Source organism: Hyaena hyaena, unplaced genomic scaffold (assembly GCF_003009895.1).
Source record: "Hyaena hyaena isolate Hyena2069 unplaced genomic scaffold, ASM300989v1 scaffold_181, whole genome shotgun sequence".
NCBI classification, from domain to species: Eukaryota; Metazoa; Chordata; class Mammalia; order Carnivora; family Hyaenidae; genus Hyaena; species Hyaena hyaena.
This window is the reverse complement of record NW_024080813.1, coordinates 1,799,300-1,821,826: the sequence shown is the minus strand read 5'-3', so window position 1 is coordinate 1,821,826 and position 22,527 is coordinate 1,799,300. Positions and strand designations below refer to the sequence as shown.

Genomic DNA, 22,527 nt, shown 5'->3' with positions numbered 1-22,527 from the left:
TAAGTGAAGTAAGTCAGAGGGAGAAAGACAAATACATGGGCTCTAAAAACCAAAATAATCAAAGGCAGTAACAGACCCATAAATACAGGAAACAAACTGATTTGCCAGAGAGGAAGTGGGGTGAAGGGAGTAGACATACAGGCTTCCAGTTATGGAATGAATAAGACACAGGGGTCCAAGGCACAGCATACATAATACAGTCAATGACAGTGTAATAGTGTGGTATAGTGACAGATGGTAGCTACACTTGCGGTGATCATAGCATAACCTATAGAACCATCAAATCACTGTTATACACCTGAAACTAAGGTAGCATTGCATGTCAACTACAATGTAAAAAAAAGTTTTAAAAATGAATGGCAATTAATCAACCTACTGATCACCAGAAAAGTAACACTAACATTATGGTAACTAATACTGAGAGGTTCAACTTGTTTCAGATAAATGAAGCTGTGATTTTTAAACACTAACACAAACTTAAACATGTAGAAATACATCAGATGATTCAAAGAGATCATTCAGCATATGAACATGATGGAGACTGCTCTGGTCAACCAATGAAGATGGTATTGTTCTCCATATTAAGAAAACAGAATATAAGGGTAGAGGGCAAGTTAAGAACATTAACCTGATACAATAAAATATTTTGTGCCTCTGACTACATATTTGACAAAAATGACATAATTGTATCTCTGATTACAAATAAGCATAACCAAATAGGATGATAAACCCAAAGATGGTCTTTGAACCATCTTAGGAGAGATGAGCTCTCCTAAGACAGATCACCAACTGCAGAATAAAGATAAGATGAAGAGAAAACGAAAAAAATAAAATTAGGGAAAGAGGTTTTACCTTTCTAGATAGGAAAGCCCAAGGGGCTTATACAAAGCAAAAGTAAATATATATATATATATATATACACATATACACGTATATATATATACATATGTATATATATATAAACATGTATATATATATATGTCTTTACTATATACATATATTAAGGGGAAATTTTTCATAACTAAACATAAAGTAGATTATTTTTTTTTCCAAGTGTTTCCTTATTTATTTATTTATTTATTTATTTTTTTACAAATAGTTTATTGTCAAATTAGTTTCTACATAACACTCAGTGCTCATCCCCAAAGTGCCCTCCTTCATGCCCATCCCCCCCTCCCCCCCACATCCATCAGTCCTCAGTTTTTGTCAGCATTCAAGAGTCTCTCATGGTTTGCCTCTCTCCCTTTCCCCCACCATTTCCACCCTTCTTCTCTCCCTTGGTCCTCCGTCAAGTTCCTCCTAATCCTCCTATACGTGCAAACATATGGTATTTGTCCTTCTCTGCCTGACTTATTTCGCTCAGCATAACACCCTCAAGGTCCATCCATGTTGCTACACATGGCCAGATTTCATTGTTTCTCATTGCCATGTAGTATTCCATGGTATAGATAAACCACATCTTCTTGATCCATTCGTCTGTTGATGGACACTTAGGCTCTTTCCAAAACATAAAGTAGATTAAAACCAATATCCCCATTGTATGAAGTTTGGACTAGAGAAAAATTAGTAAGTCTAAACATTCTAGAAAAGACAATATTCAAGTATAAGCTATCCTATGGAGAAACAGCATGCTTAATTCCCAAAATCACTGAATGAAAGATCTGAGTAGCTGTATAAATTTAAAGTTAGCTGTGTATCTGAGGGAGTACATAATTAATTCACCATTATTTTTTCAAGTTTTCAAAATGTTTAGAAATCATTTATCTTGACAACTAAGCAATTCTTCTCAGACTCTAACAGCAACTCCACAGCTGTAATATATGCTTTAAATTATATATATTCATAATACACACACACACACACACACACACACACATATACATACACACATCTATATATGGACTTTAATGTTGGTAGTAGTATTCACCCACATTGATTAAATCATAAACATCAAGGTTTCAGCAGTATTAAATAAAAAATGTAGGTTTAAGAATCTACAGATTTTTAAAAGATTTGTTAATGTTTTATTTATTTCTGAGAGAGAGAGAGAGAGCAAGAGCGCGAGAGCATGAGCAGGGGAGGGTCAGAGAGAGGGAGTCACAGAATCTGAAGACAGGCTCTGGGCTCTGAGCTAGCTGTCAGCACAGAGCTCAACGCAGGGCTCGAACCCACGAACCGTGAGATCATGACCTAAGCCAAGGTCAGATGCTTAACAGACTGAACCACCCAGGCGCCCCAGACTTTTTTTTTTTTTTTTAAGGACGCTAAGACAAAAATTGGAGTAATATCACGAATACAAAATTTGAAATTACAACCAATGCTACAATGGGCTTTGTTATACCAGAAGTTCTTACAGTCTGCCTACTTTTGTCCGGCGCAGCAGCTGTGGCAAGTGGTGGTGGGGAATCAGAAGGAAGTGGCAGCTGCACTTGACACGGCAGGCATGAGAGTGAACAGCAAGAAATGAAGCCTGAAACAGCTGCCTGAACATTCTCATGCTCGTTGTAGCTCTCATACATAAAGATTTGTGTCCAAGTGTCATATTCTGTAGGCCATGCAAAACACCGAGGGAGGCCTTCCCACTACCAAAGTCTTCACAGAGCTGGGCAGGCACCCAACCCAAAAACTTTGGCATTTTCCTAAACTATTCCCTACTCTTCACATGAGTCAGTTGCCAAATCCTATTAATTCTATCCCTAAATCTCTCCCAAATTCATTCTTTTAATTCCATCATCACTGTTCAGACCTCTCTATTTTGGGCTCTTGTTTTATTTCAGCCTACTCAAATACATTTCATACTGCTGCCTTCAGAAGTATTTTTCTAAAATATAAATCTGAATATGTCACCTATTAAAAGTTCTTCAGCAACTCCCTATCACTAATAGTGTGTGATACAGAAGCACCTGGCTGGCTCAGTCAGAACATGCAACTCTTGATCTCAGAGATGCGAGATCAAGTCCCATACTGGGTGTAGAGATTGCTTAAAAATATTTTTTTAGAGAGTATATATGATCCAAAGCCCATACAGGGAGAACAGAAAAAAACAGTGGTTTTTCAACCTTGATTTAAGACACACAGAAGTAAAAAGGGGGAAATATGTATCCTCCAAAAGACTTAATATGGCAAATGAGACTCTTCATGATCTGGAATCCCAATCAGTTTCTTGTCACTTTTTGTTACAAATCCCATGCTCTAGTCAGACTTATATTTCTGTCAAAGGCACTATACTCTTTCAAATCTCTTTGACAGAGATTTCCAACAGAATGGTATATGCATGCTACTGGCAGACTCAAATGTATCCTTTAAAATGGAGCTAAAATTCTACCATCTCTATGAAGCCTTCCTTGACCCTCTCCCATATAGTGATATTCTTGTTTACGTGACACTCTCCATCTCCAGATGTCAGCACTTGAGGGAGGAACCACAGATGACCAGTATTCACAATTTAAGGACCCAGGACAATTATACTTAATACACTTCCAAAAGAAGAATAATCTTGGCACTTGGCACTATCATGCCTCTCTCTGTTACAGCTCTCAAATTCTCTCCAGTCTAAAAAGTCATTTCAGGGAAAGGCGATTCAGATGATTTTATAGGAAAGTTATGTCAAGATCATTCTTATGCTATTAGGACTTTTTCAGAACATAGAAAATAGTTTATGAAGCAGACAAAAGATTGACCTAAAAAATCTTCTTGATAACATACTGCAAATGTGTTTAGGATATAGATCTGAAGATCTTTAAGAGAACACTACCAATTTGTGCTTAGTATTATACATTAAAGCAATTAAAATAAACAAATCTTTTAAAAAGTCATTTCAGAAATGTCTGTGCCTTCAAGGCACCGTGGGATGAAGTGAAGAGACATTCCCAGATTTAGAAGAACTTACATTCTAGAAGGAAAAAAAATGACAGAAAGATAAAGAAGGAAGATGAATCTTTAGTAATAAGGATGTTTGAAGGAAGATGTCTTAAGTAAATACACTGGAATTAACTGATGAGAGTATTTGTAACACAGCCAAAACTAAACGCTGTCTCAATGACCTCTAATTTTTGATCTGGAAAAGCAATTAAGGGAGCCAGTTTTGCTTTACCAAGGCACAGTACATTTTTCTGACCCTAAATGCAAATATTTTATTTTGAAGATTGAAACAAAATTTAAGCCTTTTGGCATCAGAAGGTCAGGTGTTTGAGGTTGAGAGAAGCTGGTTCCTGTCGAAATGTTTCCTGGCTTAGAAATCAGAGACCCTCTTGGATCCAATACAGTAATAATAAATATTTACTTAAAGATTTTATTATAAATTGACAGCAAAGATGTGAAATGTTCCCTTATAGTTTACACATTTAAAATTAAACATTCCTTGGGGCACCTAGGTGCCTCTGTCGGTTAAGTGTCTGACTTGGGCTCAGGTCATGATCTCCCGGTTTGTTGGTTCGAGCCCCGCGTCGGGCCTGTGCTGACAGCTCAGAGCCTGGAGCCTGTCTTCATATTCTTTATCTCCCTCTCTCTCTCATCCTCCCTTGCTCACGCTGTCTCTCTCTCTCTCTCTCTCAGAAATAAATAAAACATTAAAAAAATTTTTTAAATATTCCTCAAACTTAATATATACCTCTAAGAGTCACTATTACTACTCCAAATAAGTTCAAATATAAAATGTAGTCCAAAGAAAAGAAAAGACAATATCACTTAGGTCAAGAAAAATTTCAGGGCTCAACAATCACAAAAGTTTGCTTACAGTAAGAATTACTGAGGGGCGCATGGGTGGCTGAGTCGGTTGGGTGTGACTTCAGCTCAGGTCATGATTTCACGGTTTGTGGGTTCGAGTTCCGCATTGGGCTCTGTGCTGACAGCTAGCTCAGAGCCTGGAGCCTGTCTTTGGATTCTGTGACTCCCTCTCTCTCTGACCCTCCCCTGTTCATGCTGTCTCTATCTCTCTCTCTCAGAAATAAATAAAACATTAAAAAAAAAAAAAAAGAATTACTGAGGATAATATGGAAAACATGTGGCTTTAAAGGGACTTCAATGAGGAAACGATAATTTTTTCAATAAATGGTACTGGGACAATTGGGTACCTGTGCAAACAAATGATCTTTGGCCTGTTTCCACCATCACTACAAAAACATTAATTTGACACAGATCAGAAACCTAAATGTAAAGACTAAAACTACCAAAACTTGTAGAGGAAAACCTTGGAGGAAATCTTCATGGCCTTCAGGTGGGCAAAGTTGTCATAGATCTGATACCAAAAGCATGATTCATGAAATAAAAAAACTGGTAAGCTGGACTTGATAAAAATTCAACTATATTTATAATTCTTTTTGTTTTTTTTTAGAGAGCGAGCGAGCACACACACATGGGGTAAAGGGACAGAGGGATACAGAGAGAGAGAGTCATAAGCAAACTCCAACCTTAGCAGAGTGCCTGACATGGGGCTCCATCCCATGACCCTGGGATCATGATCTGAGCCGAAAGCTCAACCGCCTGAGCTATCCAAGCAGTGCTACTACAGTTATGTTTCAAAAGACAACATCAACACATGAAAAAACTAACCACATTCTGGGAGAAAATAACTGACAAGTTATGATTCTAACAAAGAACTGGTATCAGAATATATAAATAACTCTTATAACTTAGTAAGACAAATGGCCAAAGCTTATAATAGGTGAAAGATATGAACAACATCTCAACAAAAAAGATCTCTAAATGGTTATTAAGGATATAAAGAGATGTTCAGGGGCAACCTGAGAGACTCAGTCAGTTAAGCGTCTGACTCTTGATTTTGGCTCAGGTCATGATCTCACAGTTTGTGGGTTCGAACCCCGCATCAGGCTCTGTACTGGCAGCATAGAGTCTGCTTAGGATTCTGTCTCCCTCTCTCTCAGCCCTCCCCTGCTCGTGCTCCTTCTCTCTGAATGAATGAATGAATGAATGAATAAAACATTAAAAAAAGATTTTCAACATCATTAGTTGACAGGAAAATGCAAATTCAATATGCAATGGGATACTACTTTTTACTCACTAAAATGGTTACAATCAAAATAGGTAATACTGCCTTTAGACCTTGCACATACCAGAGAAAAAGAGCAATAGTTTCTCAAAACTTTATTCTATTTTGGGGACTGGAACATTTAGCAACTTTTTGAAATCTAAATAGAAGCCCATCAACCTCTTCCTGACTCCTGTGAATTATTTCTGACTAAGCCTACTCTGACCCTTACTCTACACAGACACACACACAAACACACACACACACACACACACACACACACACACACACGATGCTGAGGATGTGGAAAAATAGGAACTTTCATGCTAGTGGGAATGTTAAATGGAATAGCCACTTTGGACAACAGTTCCTATACTTATTCCTAGGTACACACACAAGAGAAATGAAAACATATGTTTGTACAGAGACTTACATATGAATGTTTGTAGCAGCATTATTCATAGTGCCCGAAATGCAGAAACAACACAAAGTCCATCAACTGATGAATGGATAAGATAACAGTTAGATAAAGTGCAGTATATCCATACAATTGAATATTCTGCAACAAAGAGAAATGAAATATTGATATATGCTACAATATGAACTGAAAAACATGAAAGAAGCCAGACAAAAAAGACCCCATATTGTATGATTACATTTACATGAAATGTCCAGATAGGCAAATTTATAGAGACAAAAAGAAAAAATATGTCTGGGGATGAAAAATGGGGATTAACTGTAAACTGACATGATGAATCTTTTTGGGATGATGGAAAAGCTCTAACACAGGATTGTGGTCAGGCTCAGTAAAAAAAAAATGCTCAAAAGAAAGAAAAATTTCTCAATTCTTCTGTGATCTTTCTAGACCTGTCATAATACTTTTTATTTGCTGTTTAACATTGTGCTCCCTCAGGTATGAGGATACTCACTGAGTGAGTGCAGACCCTCCCAGGCATGGAGGGCACATCAAGTCCTGAGCCGTCCCATGTCCACAGCCCCACTGGGGGTAGCAGTACCAGCAGGAGCTGAATGGGGCAGGGAGTAGACAGCCAAGAACGTGTTGCAGAGGCAAGTGCAAGCTCACTAAAGTATGCTCTATTGCTCCATCAGACGTTACTTACAAAACACAAATTCAAAGATAAAATTATTAAGAACTTCAAGATGATGACCACAGAGCATTAGATTCCAAGTGCACAGCCCCTTTCTGAGTATTGGCCCTATGAGACTACACTAGTAGTGTAGTCATACATGAATCAGGACTTGATTGTAGTGATGGCTGCATAACTTGGTAAACTTACCAAAATTCACTGAATCATATACTTAAAATGGGTGAATTCTACAGTATGTAAATTATGCCTCAACAAAGTATTGTGGGTTTTCTTTAATGGCTTTAAGTCTTTAGTGGCAGTACACTAAAATTTACCAAATGAGTGAACATCATAGAGAGTACATGCCTAGGCCTTTATGTCTAGGCCTAAATAAGTGCCTTTTCCAGAGCCAAGCAAAAGACCCCCTCTGATAAAGACACTATATCTCAGAAAGCCCCACGTCAGGTCAGAAGATAAGGTTCTCTTTTTGAATATGTAAATTGGCAACTCTCTGTATATACAACAGGTATGATGAGTTTATCTCATAACTAAGGAAGACCTTTTAAATGCTAAGGGGTTCTAAACAGAGAGTAGTGCCAAATGAACAGCACTGTACTTCAAGTCCACAATTAAGACTGAATCCCCATCAAAAGATCTCCTCTTACACTGAGCAACTCCAAGTACTGAATTATTTCTGACTAAGCCTACTCTGACCCAATGAACCAGAGGCCTATATCTCTATACTAGAGTTTCTGTGATAACATAAGTGCTCTCGAAAGACCTCACATTCTACCAAAATACATACCTAAAATTAGAAGTAAAACAGGACTGAGGCAGTCCACACAAAACCTATGCAAAATTCATAATCAAAACACTAACAAAAACATTAATAATTCTTCCTAAAAGTATTAGCATAGCTTATTTTCTTCCTTTCATAGTTTATAGTCAAGTTGATTTCCATATAACACCCAGTGCTCATCCCAACAAGTGCCCTCCTCCATGCCCATCTCCCCCCTTCTCCTCTCCCCCACCCCTACCAGCCCTCAGTTTGTTCTCAGCATTCAAGAGTCTCTCAGGGTGTGCCTCCCTCCCCCTCCCCAACTATAAAAATATGGAACGCTTCACGAATTTGCATGTCATCCTTGTGCAGGGGCCATGGTAATCTTCTCTGTATCATTCCAATTTTAGTGTATGTGCTACCAAAGCGAGCGCTAGCATAGTTTATTTTAAAAGGCTGGTTAAGTTCCAAATAAACGTTTAATACAGTTTATATATATATTTTAGGAAAAAGGAAGAAATAAATGTAATTTGATAGGAAAGAGTTTTAAGAAAGGGGTAAGGCTGTCAAGTCATGAAAACAATAGCAAATGCATAAAAATTGGGGAGAACTCCAAAAATAGCAATTCCAAAAGAGAGTGCGTGGCAAAACTAAGCCAAAAGGAAGAACATGGTGACAACGGGACTTTACTCATTCTTACGTGGCTTGCTGCATGCATTCATCTGGGAAATGTATCTGTATATCTGAGTTCAGCTACTACTACTAAGTAATATAACACATTTACCTACTGGGTAAAATCATGCGTGAACCAAAATGACTTTCACCTTTTATAGGTAGATTTCCCCTATTTACGATTATCATATAATTAGTGTTACAGATACATGTTCTAGAAACAGGTGATGTAACAGGACAGACTGTATTTGATCTACCGTCTGCTTCAACTTGTGTCCCCACTGTCAACTCTTTCTCTTCCCCCTTCCCTGGCTTGCTTTACCCAAGATCCACAATGTCAGACATCTTTCAGTAATCACATCTGTGGAACCTCTCTCTCTCAGATTATTTTTCTTTGTATGCATTTAGTATTTTGTTTTGAGAGTCAGGGGTGGGGATGGTGTCTGTCAGGATGGCCTTATAATACATCAGAGAGATTTAATATGCATTCGTATTTCCTCATTTTAAAAGTAAATTAATGGGGCGCCTGGGTGGCTTAGTCGGTTAAGCGTCCGACTTTCGCTTAGGTCATGATCTCACGGTTCGTGGGTTCGAGCCCCCCATCGGGCTCTGTGCTGACTGCCAGCTCAGAGCCTGGAGCCTATTTCAGAGTCTGTGTCTCCCTCTCTCTCTGACCCTCCCCTGCTCACGCTGTCTCTCTCTCTCTCCTAGAAATAAATAAAAAATATTTTTAAAAAAGTAAATTAATAAATACAGTAGGCCCTGCCCCCCTTATCCCTGGGGGATACAGCTAGCCAGCAGATGCCTAGAACCACAGATAATACCCAACCCTATATATACTATTTTTTCCTACATATACATACATATATGATAAAGTTTAATTTATAAATTAGGCACCTTAAAAGATTAACAACTAAGAATAATAAAGAAGAATTAAAATGCACAGTAATAGAAGTTATGTCACTGTGGTCTCTCTCCCAAAATATCTTACTGTGTACCATTCACCCTTCTCCTTGTGATGATGTGAGATAAAATGCCTACATAATAAGATGAAGTGAGGTACATGACGGACATTGTGCCATAGCATTAGGCTACTTACTACGGACCCTCTAAGTCAGAAGGCAAATCATCATGCATGAAGACTGTGCTCGACCTCGGGTAACTGAAATTGCAGAAAGATGGTGGACTGTGGGGAAGAGAGGTGTGCTGCTGCTGTACTTTGTTTTATTTTCACACTCAAAAACAATCTGTTAATTTTTCTTACTATAACACTAAATAGAAAAAAGTACTTTCCCACCATAATGTGTATACCACAGTTTTGCTGTTTTCAAAGCATGGAATACAATTTTTTAAAAAAGGGGGGGGGCACTAAATTTGAATAGCTTTTTAATCCTGGCAGAAGCTTAATAATATAATTTTTTGTACAAATTGTTAAGATCTATATATATGTGATCTACCAATAAAGAAAAATGTTATTATGTCCTCAAATTAAAAAAAAAAACTATTATTATTCTTGGAAATTTCATTATGGTTACAAATATTGACATAAATGATTTTAACTTAGAAAAATCTACTGGTCAAACTAGTTTTCATCATTAAAAAGATGCAAACTACTGAACCAATGAAAGGTAAAATACTTGTTTTCAGAAACAAGCTTTTTGTTTTACTTTTAATATTTCTTCTGTCTCTTTTAAAGTAGTGGTCATTGTATTTATTAATGTTCACATGCTAGATATTAAAAATCATTTAGCCTCAAATAGGCCATAGAAACATGTCTATCCTTCAATGCAGAGATTTTACTAATGAAATAGGAAGGTTACACAAAAATTTAGCAATGATCTATTTATTATGAAAACAAATAAAAAATGATCTAAATAACATAGAATTGCTTAAGTAAATTATGATATGGAATGCTTTATTTTTTTAATCTTTATTTTTGAGAGAGAGAAAGAGAGAGAGGGAGAGGGAGCAAGTACGAGCAGGGGAAGAACAGAGAGAGAAGGAAACACAGAATCCAAAGCAGGCTCTGAGCTGCCAGCACAGAGCCTGACATGGGGCTCAAACTCATGAACCATGAGTTCAGGACCTGAGTCAAAGTCAGACACTTAACCAATTGAGCCAACGAGTGCCCCAAGACATGGAATACTTTAAATGATGCTATGGATAACTATGGAAAGATAGTCAAAAACATAGTCAGTTAAAAGAGGTTAACAAAATAATATAGCATTATGTGGGGTTTTCTAATTTTTTAATATTTCTTTTATTAAAAAAAATTTTTAAGTTTATTTATTTTGAGAGAGAGTACGAGTGGGGTAGAGGGCAAAGACAGATGGGAGAGAAAGAATCCCAAGCAGGCTCTGTACTATCAGCACAGAGCCCAATGTGGGGCTCAAACTCCCAAACCGTGGGATCATAACCTGAGCTGAAAGTGAGTGGGACGCTTAATCAACTGAGCCACCCAGGTGCCCTAGCTTATGTGTTTTGGTAAAATATATGCTATATATGAATATAGGAAAGGGCCCAGAAAGCTATTTACCAAAGTTAAACCAGTGGTTCTCAAAGTGTGGTTCCCCAATAAATAGCATCAGCATCAGCTGGAAACTTGTTAGATATGAAAATTCTGGGGCCCCACTCCAGTCCTACTGAATCAGAAACCCGGGAGGTAGAACCCAGTAACCTGTGTTTCAGTAAACCCTCCAAGTGGTTCTGATGTATGCCAAAGCTTGAGAACAACCACTAAAGAGCCCTTACCAGGATCAGGATCCCTTTGAGACTCTGATGACAATTATGAACTTTTCTTTCAGAAAAGTGCACATTTGGAATACTCAATTTTACATATATTTCAGAGACAAATACAAGGCAGAGGGTATCTGCATTGGTACGATACTACTCCCAATGGAACAGATATTTTGAGCCCTAGAACTCTACCTATAACAAAAAACACATACTTAACTGCATATAAGTTGCCAAAATAAAGCTGAGAAAAATGAAAGAACCAAAAAACTGTAAGCCAACCTCTCAAGTCTGGCACACCAGTATTTCTTCTAGTTTGTCTTCACTTACTCAGATTCCAAGGCTGACACAAAGTCTCCTGGGTTTAACTTTCCAAACTTCTGAACTTTATTGAGTTTATAGGCTGAACTTGTGCCCTTTGCAATGGAGAATTCTCACATGATCACTATTCCATTTGACTATCAATCTGTACTTCCTGGCCTTAAGAGAAAAACTTTCAAACTGAAAAAAAAAAAAAAAAAAAGTTTTCTAATTTCTGAACAATGTGAATGTTTTAGAAACAAAAAGGCATAGAACTCAGATGTCCTATGATTTAAGAAAATCCCTAATTTCCTTTAACTTATAATAAGAACTAGTATCAAACTACAAGGACTTCAAGTTACAGTTTCATAAGAAAACAAAGGCTACAAATTAAAAGATTTAATTTAGGCAATTGGTAATCATCTCCTAATTGTATTTTTCCAAATCAATTGCAGGTTTCTGTGGTAACATATGCATCTCTTATGATAATGAAGTTTAACCATAAAAAAACATTAATGTTATTCTAAGAAAAATATTCTCTCTTTTTTTTTTAAAACACTATATGCACACCTGCTATTCTCCTATCAATCCAAGCAGGAAACTATTTCTCCTTTACATCATGAGCAATAGAAAAGTACTTATTAAAACATTAATCACAGTCCATTATATTCTGACTTACTGCCAAAAGTTCCCATTACATCATTGAAAATATCTATTAACCCAAACCTGCTTCTGACAAGTTACAGGAGTGTAGTGTTTAGAATTTAGTAATGTAAAAGTCAGTTTAAAAAGAACAGTTACACAATTGATTTTGCAGTGGCAGCAAAAATAATTAATTTTTTTCCCAACATTTACTAGCAAAAGGTTGATTTAACTGGTGTTTCTACTGTAAATTTATTTAAAAATTATTTCAAATTTCACCTAGCATTATTAAACACATTTACTAAGAAAGTATTAAATACAGGTGACTGGTTAAAGAATTTCAAAATGTGCTGAATACACCACTGTATGGAAAACTATATTGTCTTGTGTAAATATGGGCCTTGTTTAGAGGCACGTCTCACAGGAAATTGTAGCAAATGAAAACCATCCCTGTTTTTCCACTCCCACTCTTTAGGATTTATGCTTTTAGATTTAAAACCAGTTATGCAGAGAAACAAAAAGAGCATGGCAACATTACCTTCAAATCAGAATAATGACTACTTTAGGCATTCTCATCATGTTAAAATAATTGAATATTAATAGAAGCAAAGCTTAAATATATTGAGTTTACACCAGCAGAACCAACTACCTAGTTTTTACTTGTTAGATATTTGTTTGAGGAGTGGTAACATGGACTTCTTCGAAACCAGGATGGAAAGAATCAACATTTAGGTGATAAAATTTTAAGAAAAAAAGCACAAAGGATTTGAGTGATTATTTCCCAAAAATAGAGACCACTTATGACCTATTATCTGCATATTGAAAAAAACAGTAACTCTATAATAGAAACATTGGTAAAAAAATAAAGTGTTCTGTTTATTTACATTTGTTAAGTTTTTCTATAAAGAGCATATATTACCTTTATATAATGGGGATAACTTAATGAACCTCAATTTATTTTAATAGCTCTTAAGAAAGCTCTATGTGACTCTAAGATGATTGGAGGAGATCCTTAGAAAACAAAAAGCTTACTTGTCTTAGCATATTATATGCATTTTCTTTAAAATTTAAATTTTTATAATTTCTATTCTTTCTGAAAATAGAGGAGTGACAATTTTTAAATCTTATATAAAATGTAATGTTTCTTATGCTTGATGACTAATTTCGTTAGACAATTCATGGCAGAAGGACTTAGGGAAATTAAAAGCATGAATTATATCTTACTTAATAAAAAGACAGAAAAAGAAAACAGACCTAGGTTACAATCATAGAATATGTTAACTATAAATTAGAAGGTTCTTTAACACAAGAACCAACATGTTTTACATTTGAAAGGTTAAGAGAGTCACCAAGCTACACATGTCTAATAATTTCCTAACAACTCAATCTCCAGATTATTTTTCTTTTTATTTTAAGGAAACACAACTCTACACACCTAAAGAAAATTAAGTTATCTATACTTGAAAGTGGTTTTTAACAGAATATGAATCTTTCAGGGTACACCTCTTAAAATAATTACCTGAATTCTAGCCTGTGATCCTGAGTTCCCACCAAAAAAATGAAGAATTAGTAAGTGATTGCACATTTCACAGTACCTTCAATTACCGGGCTAGCCATATAATTAAAAGAGAAACTCTTCTTACTGATGTTTTCAAAGACTTTATTTCATATAATCACAGATATATTATCCCCAATTTGAATATAAATAATTGATTAATTTTGCTCTTCATTTTATTTCTAAAGTCATTATTTACAAAACTCAAAGTTGACTCTAAATACACTTAACATTTTTCATTAAGCTTTTTTTTTTAGAACTATTAGCAAGAAGAAATGACAAAGACCTACTACCATAGTCATCTCACTTACTTTTTCCTTATCCATTTAAATCTTTAACAAACATTCGTTGATTACTATTTCTGTTATACAATACTGACTAGAAAATAATTCTCATTGGTATGTTATGTGTAAATTATATATTAGTATTTTTCAAAATATTAAAACTTGGGTTAAAAAAGGTATGATTATCCTTAATAGGTCTTTAAAAGTCATTACATCTAATAAACAATAGAAACTGTAGAAACAGAAACAGTATTTAGATTAAAAATAAAACTTAATTTTACAAAACAATTAAATTGTTACAGATCATGCAGAACAAGTAAATGACCCAGGCTATATAACTTGAAGTATCTTTGGCCTGAAAATGCAATTTGACAATCATAATGGGAAAGAAAAACCAAATACATCAACAAATTAAACTGAACTTAAACTTTAAAAATGAGTTTAAGGAGCGCCTGGGTGGCTCAGTCAACTGAGTGTCCAACTTCAGCTCAGGTCCTGATCTCATGGTTTGTGAGTTCGAGCCTCACACTGGGCTTGGGCTCGCTGCTGTCAGCACAGAGCCCACTTTGAATCCTCTGTCCCCCTCCTCTCTCTCTGCCCCTTCCTAGCTCATACTCGCATGCTCACTCGCTCTCTCTCAAAGATGGATAAACATTTTTAAAAAAATGAGCTTAAGTTCAGTATTTAAGTTCACTACATATTAGCAATATTCCCAGTGATGAATGTTAACTCCAGTGGTAGCATTTATCACTCAAATAGCTAACATTTATACAGTACTTACATGTGTCAAATATTATTCTAAGAATTTATCATTTATTAACTCATTTAATCTTCCCAAGTCCATGACATAAGCACTAATAGTATCCTCATTTTGAAAATGAGGAAACAAAGCACAGAGAGACTGGTAAACTGCCCAGGAAACTAATTAATGAAAAACCCAGTATTTAATAAACCCAGGCAATGTATCTCCAGAGTATGTTCTCTTAATCTCTACACTAAAAGGTTAATGTGATAATAAACCTTCAATAGTTTGGTATTGGGGTGCCTGAGTATCTCATTCAGTTGAGCATTCAACTCTTGATTTCAGCTCAGGTCATGATCCTCGGGTTGTAGAATCAAGCCCTGTGTCAGGCTCAGCACTGAGCATGGAGCCTGCTTGAGCGCGCTCTCTCTCTCTCTCTCTCTCTCTGCCCCTGTCCCTCACTCGCACTATCTCTAAAATTTTAAAAATAATCATAAAAATCAGGAGCACCTGGGTGGCTCAGTCCATTGGGCATCCAACTTCGGCTCAGGTCATGACCTCACCGTTGGTGAGTTCGAGCCCCATGTCAGGCTCTGTGCAGACAGCTTGGAGCCTGGAGCCTGCTTGGGATTCTGTGTCTCCCTCTCTCTCCACCCCTCCCCTGCTTGCATGTGCTCTTTCACTTGCTTGTGCTCTCTCTCTCTCAAAATAAATAAACATTAAAGAATAATAATAATGATAATAATAATTAAAAAATAAAAATAGTTTGGTATTACTCCATCTACGTTTAATAAATTAACAAAGGAAGAGATGACATTATTCCTGTGAACAGGTAATTCGTCATCCTGGGGATATTCATTAATCACAATGATTTTCATCAACTGGAGGTACTATGTAATCCCAGCTACTACAGGGCATTCCTTCTGTTTATGTTAACTAGCCCACAATCTTGGCCAATCAAAATTAGACTCAGTTCAACAAGAGTCCACCTCCATGAACCCTCCCTTGCCTCTAAAGCCAGATGAAACCTCTACTTTTCTTTGCTCCATAAAACCTTTACTATTAAAGCAATAACAGTTAACATTTATTGAATATTTTCTAAGTACTAAAGGTACTATGCCTTAAGTACTATAAATTAAGCTACATAATTAAACAATCCTGAGAGATAGCTTCTATTATCATCTCCATTTTACAATTAAGAAAAGTAAGGTTCAGTGAGGCTAAGTTCTAATGGCCAAGATACAAAGCTTGGATTTGAAGCCAGGTATATTTAACACTAAATCTATGCTGCTTAACCCTGTGCCAGGCACAGTGGCACTGTGGGAGCATATATCTCACATAATACATTGTATCCTACTTCTTTAAGTACCATCATGTCCCTCAATTCTATATCAAGTTCTCTGATGATCAAAACCATGTTTTATATACTTTTATTTCCTAAAAATAGATTTGGCTTAATGAGCATCTGTTGAATAAGTGAATGAATGAAGAAAAGATTACTACAAAAGCTACATATCTTATGAAAAAATATATATAGAAAACAGATCAGCAATTCTCAAACTTTTTCACCTTAGGACGTCCTTACACTCTTAAAAATTACTGAGGACTCCTAAAGAGCTTTTGTTTAAGTTACATGCACTATATTTTCTACATTAAAAATTAAAACTAAAAAATTAGAAAATATTTATTAATTCATTTTAAAATAACAATTAAAACCCATTACATGTTAATATAAATAGCATACCATGTTAACTCTAGTCAAAAGGAAGCTGGAATGGCTATTTTAATATCAAACTAGATTTCACAGCAAAGAATGTTACCAGAATAGAGAGAATCATTTCATAATGATTAAATAAAGATTAGATTCATAATGATTAGATAAAGAGGCCAGCAAATGAAAAGTCTATGACAATCCTAAATTTTTATGTTCCTAATAAGAGAATTTGCAAATGACATGCTTATTTACACACAAAGAAACTCTAATAGACTCCATAAAAAAACTATTAGCACTAAATGCAAGGCTGTAAGCTATTAGATGAATACACAAAACTTAATTATATCTCTTTATCCCAGAAGAAAGCAATTATAAATTGAAATAAACAACTTTAAATGCCATTTATAATAACATTAAAATATATATACCGCATCTTCTTTATCTATTCATCAGTTGGTTGATGGCTGAAATTGATGAGGAGGAGTAAGGAGTGCACTGTAAGGAGCACCAGGTACTGAAGCACTATATTGTACACGTGAAGCTAGTCTTACACTGTATGTTAACTAACTGGAATTTATACAAAAACTTTAAAAAATATATACATATAGAGGTAAATATGACAAAATATATGCAAGGCATGTACACTAAAACTAGTAATAGAAAATTTAAAAAGACCTAAATTAATGAGAAAATATGCCTTGTGCCTGAATCAGAAGATTCTATTATTAAAATAGAGCCAATTCACTCCAAACTGACCTACTGATTAAATGCGATCCTTGGGGCGCCTGGGTGGCTCAGTCGGTTAAGCGTCCAGCTTCGGCTCAGGTCACGATCTCGTGGTTCGCGGGTTTGAGCCCCACGTCGGGCTCTGTGCTGACAGCTAGTTCAGAGCCTGGAGCCTGTTTCAGATTCTGTGTCTCCCTCTCTCTCTGACCCTCCCCTGCTTGTGCTGTCTCTCTCTCTCAGAAATAAATTTTAAAAAAACGTTTTAAAAATAAATAAATAAATAAATGCGATCCTGGTTAAACTTCTGGTAGAATTTAAATTTTTTTAAAATATTTTATTTATTTCTAGGAGAGAGAGAGAGAGAGACAGCGTGAGCAGGGGAGGGTCAGAGAGAGAGGGAGTCACAGACTGAAACAGGCTCCAGGCTCCGAGCTGGCAGTCAGCACAGAGTCCGACGCGGGTCTCGAACCCACAAACCGAGAGATCATGACCTAAGCGAAAGTCGGACGCTTAACCAACTAAGCCAACCAGGCGCCCCAGTTCTGGTAGAATTTAGATACCCCAGTAGTACAAGCATACTTCTTAAAGAAATGTTTGATTCTAGAACTGGGTCAGAAAATAAACATGATGACCTTGAGGCATTTTGTAGTGTCAGAAAGTAAAGACGTACTGAAACAAAATAAAACAAAACACGCACAATGATGTGAGAAAGGCAAATGGACACCAAAGCCCCCAAGACACCTCAAGTGGCTTATAATCTAAAGTGTAAAACAAACATTTATGAGTCCTCAGTGATAGAAAAAGAAAAGACTGAATAAATAGATGGGGAAAAAGAGTCAAATCTCCCATGCAGAAGAATCCCAAATAATTTATGCAGATACAATACCCTCAAGAAAGTTGAGCACAACTCCCTCCTCTTTAGGTATGGTCTGTGCATAGTGACTTTCTTCCAAAGAACGCAATGAAGAAAGGAGTATAAGAGTAACTTTACAGAGAAATCTGACAAACACTACCTCAGCCGTATGATCATGGTTAACCCCAACAATAATAAGACATATTGATAGCAGGTGCCCTTGATATGGAGTAATGAGATGGCATTTCATCTCTTCCTCAAAAAAAACACATAACCCCAGTCTAATCAGGTGAAAAACATTAAATATATTACAATAGAAAGACATTCTACAAAATACCTGACCACTTCTCAAATCTATCAAGATCATTAGAAACAAGGAAAGTCTGAGAAACTGTCACAGCTAAGAGGAGCCTAAGGAGATATAACTACTAAATGTAAGGTATCCTAGATGAGATCCTGGAACACAGAAACCACAGTAGGTAAAAACTGATGAAGAATAATGAAATATAGATATTAATTAATAAAAAGGCATCAATATTGTTTCATTTTTTACAGCAATTATATCATGCTAATGTTAGGTGTTATTAGGAGAAATTGTGTGAGGTATATACAAATTCTCTATATTATCTTTCAAGTTTTTCTGTAAACCCAAAGCTGTTCTAATATAACAGGGTTGTTGTTTTTAACTTTACTTATTTATTTGGAGAGAGAGAGAGAGAGAGAGAGAATGGGAGGATCCCAAGCAGGCTCCACATTGTTAGCGTGGAGCCTGATACGGGACTCCAAAACACGAACTCTAAGATCATTTACCTGAGCTGAAACCAAGAGTTGGATGCTTAACTGAATGAGCCACCCAGGCAACCCTAAAGTAAAAGGTTTTTTAAAAAATATCCCAACAGTCCTTTTTGTAGAAATGGGCAAACAGACCCTAAAATTTACATGAAAATGCAAAGAACCTAGGACAGTCAAAACAACTTTGTAAAACAATAGTATACTGAAGGCATGATGTTCAGACTTCTTAGAAAGCAATCAAGACAAAGGAATTAAGACAATATAGTTTTGGCATCAGGATCAACACATGACTGGAAGAGATAGAGCTGAGAGATAGATCTACACATATATGGACAAATGATTTTTGACAAAGGTGAAAAGGCAACCCAGTGGAGAAAATAATAGTCTTTTCAACAAATAGTGTGGAAACAATTCAATATTCATATGTCAAAAAAAACCCACTTGAAATCATACTTACCAAATAACAAAATGAACTAAAAATAGGTCACATAGCTAAATGATGTTAACTTCAAAAAAATAAAACTTACAGAAAAAAAAGGCAGGAAAATTATTTTGACTTTGGATTAGGCAAAAATTTCTTACATATAACACCAAAAGCATGATCCATAAAAGAAAAAAAAATTAATAAACTAGACTTCATCAAAACTAAAACTTTTGTTTTAAAAACACTTAAGAGATTAAAAAGAACAAGCCACAGACTAGGAGAATATATTTGCAAATTATACATCTGATAAACAGAATATAGAAACTTTTGAATACGGCATATATACAAAGTTCTCAAAACTCAGTAAGAAAACAAACCCAATAAAAAAATGGGGAAAATCAACAGCCAAATTCAAAAGAATGAAACTGAACCACACCACACCCCAAAATTAACTCAAAATGGATTAAAGATTTGAATGTAAGACCAAAAACCATAAAACCCCTAAAATAAAACATAGCTAAGCGCCCTGACGCTGGTCTTACCGATATCTTTGTGGATCTGACTCCTGAAATAAGAGCAAGAAAAGCAAAAATAACAAATGGAACTATGTCAAACTAAAAAGTATCTCCAGGGGTGCCTGGTGGCTCAGTCAGTTAAGTGTCCAACTCTTCATTTTGGCTTAGGTCATGATTTCATCGTTGTGAGATGGAGTCCCATGATGGGATCTGTGCAGGGTATGCAGCCTGCTTAAGATTCTCTCTCCCTCTACTTCTCCCCACCCACTCCAACCCAGCACATGCACATGGTCAATCAATCTCATCAGCAAAATGAAAAGGCCACCTACTGAACAGAAGAAGATATTTGTAAATCATATATCTAATAAGGAGTAAATATCCAAAATATATAAGGAACTCAGATGGCTCAATAAAGCATACAACTACTTTCTTGGTGGTTGGCTAAGAATGAGGAGTATGAAGGAGAAATTACAAAGTGACAACAACAATCTTTTGTGGATGACACAGATCTTGATTTTACACAGATGAGTTGAAACTTGTGAACTGTGTATTTTAAATACATGCTGTTTACTGTACGTCAATTATACCTCAGTAAAACTGCTTAAAATAGAATAAAATTAAATTCTAAATTGCCATAACATTACCTTGTATGTTCACTAGACCCTTTTATTAATATCATGGGATCTTACTGACCTTATTTTTACAGAAACATGTAAAAAAAAAAAAAAAGAAACATTATTTTATCATTCTAGGCATTACTTCAATTTTTCCCTTTAATGCTGAAAAAAACAACTAAAATAATGAATGAAACAATAATGGTTATCAACTGAAGAATAATAAATAAATCATAGTTATCATATCAATCTTCAGTTTTCATATTACATTGTCCAAATTATTCCATCTTTTTTTATATCACTTTTTAAAGAGGATTTTGAAAATATCCTAGATAAGGGGCTCCTGGGCAGCTCAGTCAGTTAGGTATCTGACTTCAGCTCAGGTCGTGATCTCACAATTTATGGGGTTTGAGCCCCTTGTCAGGCTCTATGCTAACAGTTCAGAGTCTGGAGCCTACTTTGGATTCTCTGTCTCCCTCTCTCTCTGTCCTTCCCCTGCTCATGCTCTTTCTCTCTCTCTCAAAAATAAATAAATTTAAAAATTTTTTTAATTAGGAAAAGAAAAGAAAATATTCAAGATGAACTTTCTCAAACTCAAAAATCAGTGAATTATCAATATAGTCTTAACTGCACAATTCAATAATATTTAGTAAATTTACAGAGTTGTAAAACGATCAACACAATCCAATTTTAGAACATTTTCATCACCCCAAAAGAGATTCCTGATGCCCATCTGCTGTCACCCAAGGGTGTATTTTTAAGGACAAAAAGGAAATATTATATTCTCATCCATTCAGTCATTAAACAGGACGGATTTCTTTCCATGGTGAATAACATGAGAGAAAAACTTTGTCATTTTGCTGAAAGTATGTGTGTCAACATTTCTTTATTTTTGATGTTTATATACAGTAATTTACTTGCTACAGTTTTTAAGTGTATAAATATTATAGGCTGGTGTATATACAAATGTATTTAGAAGGAAGGAAAATTATGATGTAGAAATGAACAATTAACTGGTCATTCTAGCTGCCATTTATATCTAAAAATGAGAGTCTTTTGTAACTTGTAACTTGTACAAAAGAGATGGTGGTCCTTTCTTGAACCAAATTACAAGGCACTTAAGTTTTCATAAGTGTTTAATTCTGACAAAAAGAAAAAAATAATAAGCTTGAACTTATTAGTGATGTATTTGCATTTTGATGATATAAATGCAAGCAGAACCAGTAGTGAGAAGCTGGATTCAATATTTACAGATGGATATGTTCCATTTTCATACATGATCACTGTTCATGGTTAGTTGCTCTCAAAGACTGTTGTCAATTTGGGGTATATATACCTTCTAAATCAAGAATATATGAAATTAAAATTTGTGGTATGCTTTAATCGACATTAAATTTTCTAATAAAGTTGTTTTCTTCTATTCATTTATTCTTATATCTGTAAATTATTCATAAAATAACTTAAAATTATTTAATAAAAAGTGCCCATTGGACCTAGATGATAAATGGGGATGACTATTTTGCCTGATAAAAAAGAGGACTGGAAACTGATGAGACTCCATAAAGCATTATGATAGAAGAAATCAGAGGCTATACTCATGTATGCCCATACGTAGTTTCCCTTAGATCTTAAAAATATGTTTCCTAGACTTCATAAATATTTTAGTAGTCACTTCTACTACTGTGTGCTCCGAGCTTAAAGTAGCATTTCTCAAACTTTTCTTACCATAATTAGTAAATATATTTTACATGAAAACCCACTACTAAGGTATATACACATGCACATATATCTGAAACAAGAGTATCACAAAACAATGCTTATATTCACTAAGTACAATGTCCTTGGCTAGTTTATTTTCTATTTTATTCCATTTTTTTAAAATGCTGGATATAGCTGACAATCTGAAAACACTAATAATATAGCCCCTTGAATATATCATTCTTAAACTTTAAGTATAAGCTGAGAGTTAAGATGGTACTGGATAATTTATCTACAACAAATAAATAAAACCCACCAAGACCCGTTAGCATACTCAAGAAACAGATGGAAGTGGTAGAGCCACCATCAGATTATAGACGTTAATTTCAACCAAATGAGAGGATAAAGATA

At 35.4% G+C, this 22,527-nt stretch overlaps 1 protein-coding gene and 1 non-coding gene across 2 annotated transcripts in view; both read right to left on the bottom strand.

The window, feature by feature from the left end:
- Positions 1–22,527, bottom strand: part of MNAT1 (MNAT1 component of CDK activating kinase) — a 220,522-nt gene that overhangs the window by 35,079 nt on the left and 162,916 nt on the right. The window lies entirely within an intron of this gene.
- Positions 8,180–8,286, bottom strand: LOC120237478. The gene has a single exon (XR_005529960.1). It is a non-coding gene; the product is annotated as a U6 spliceosomal RNA (small nuclear RNA).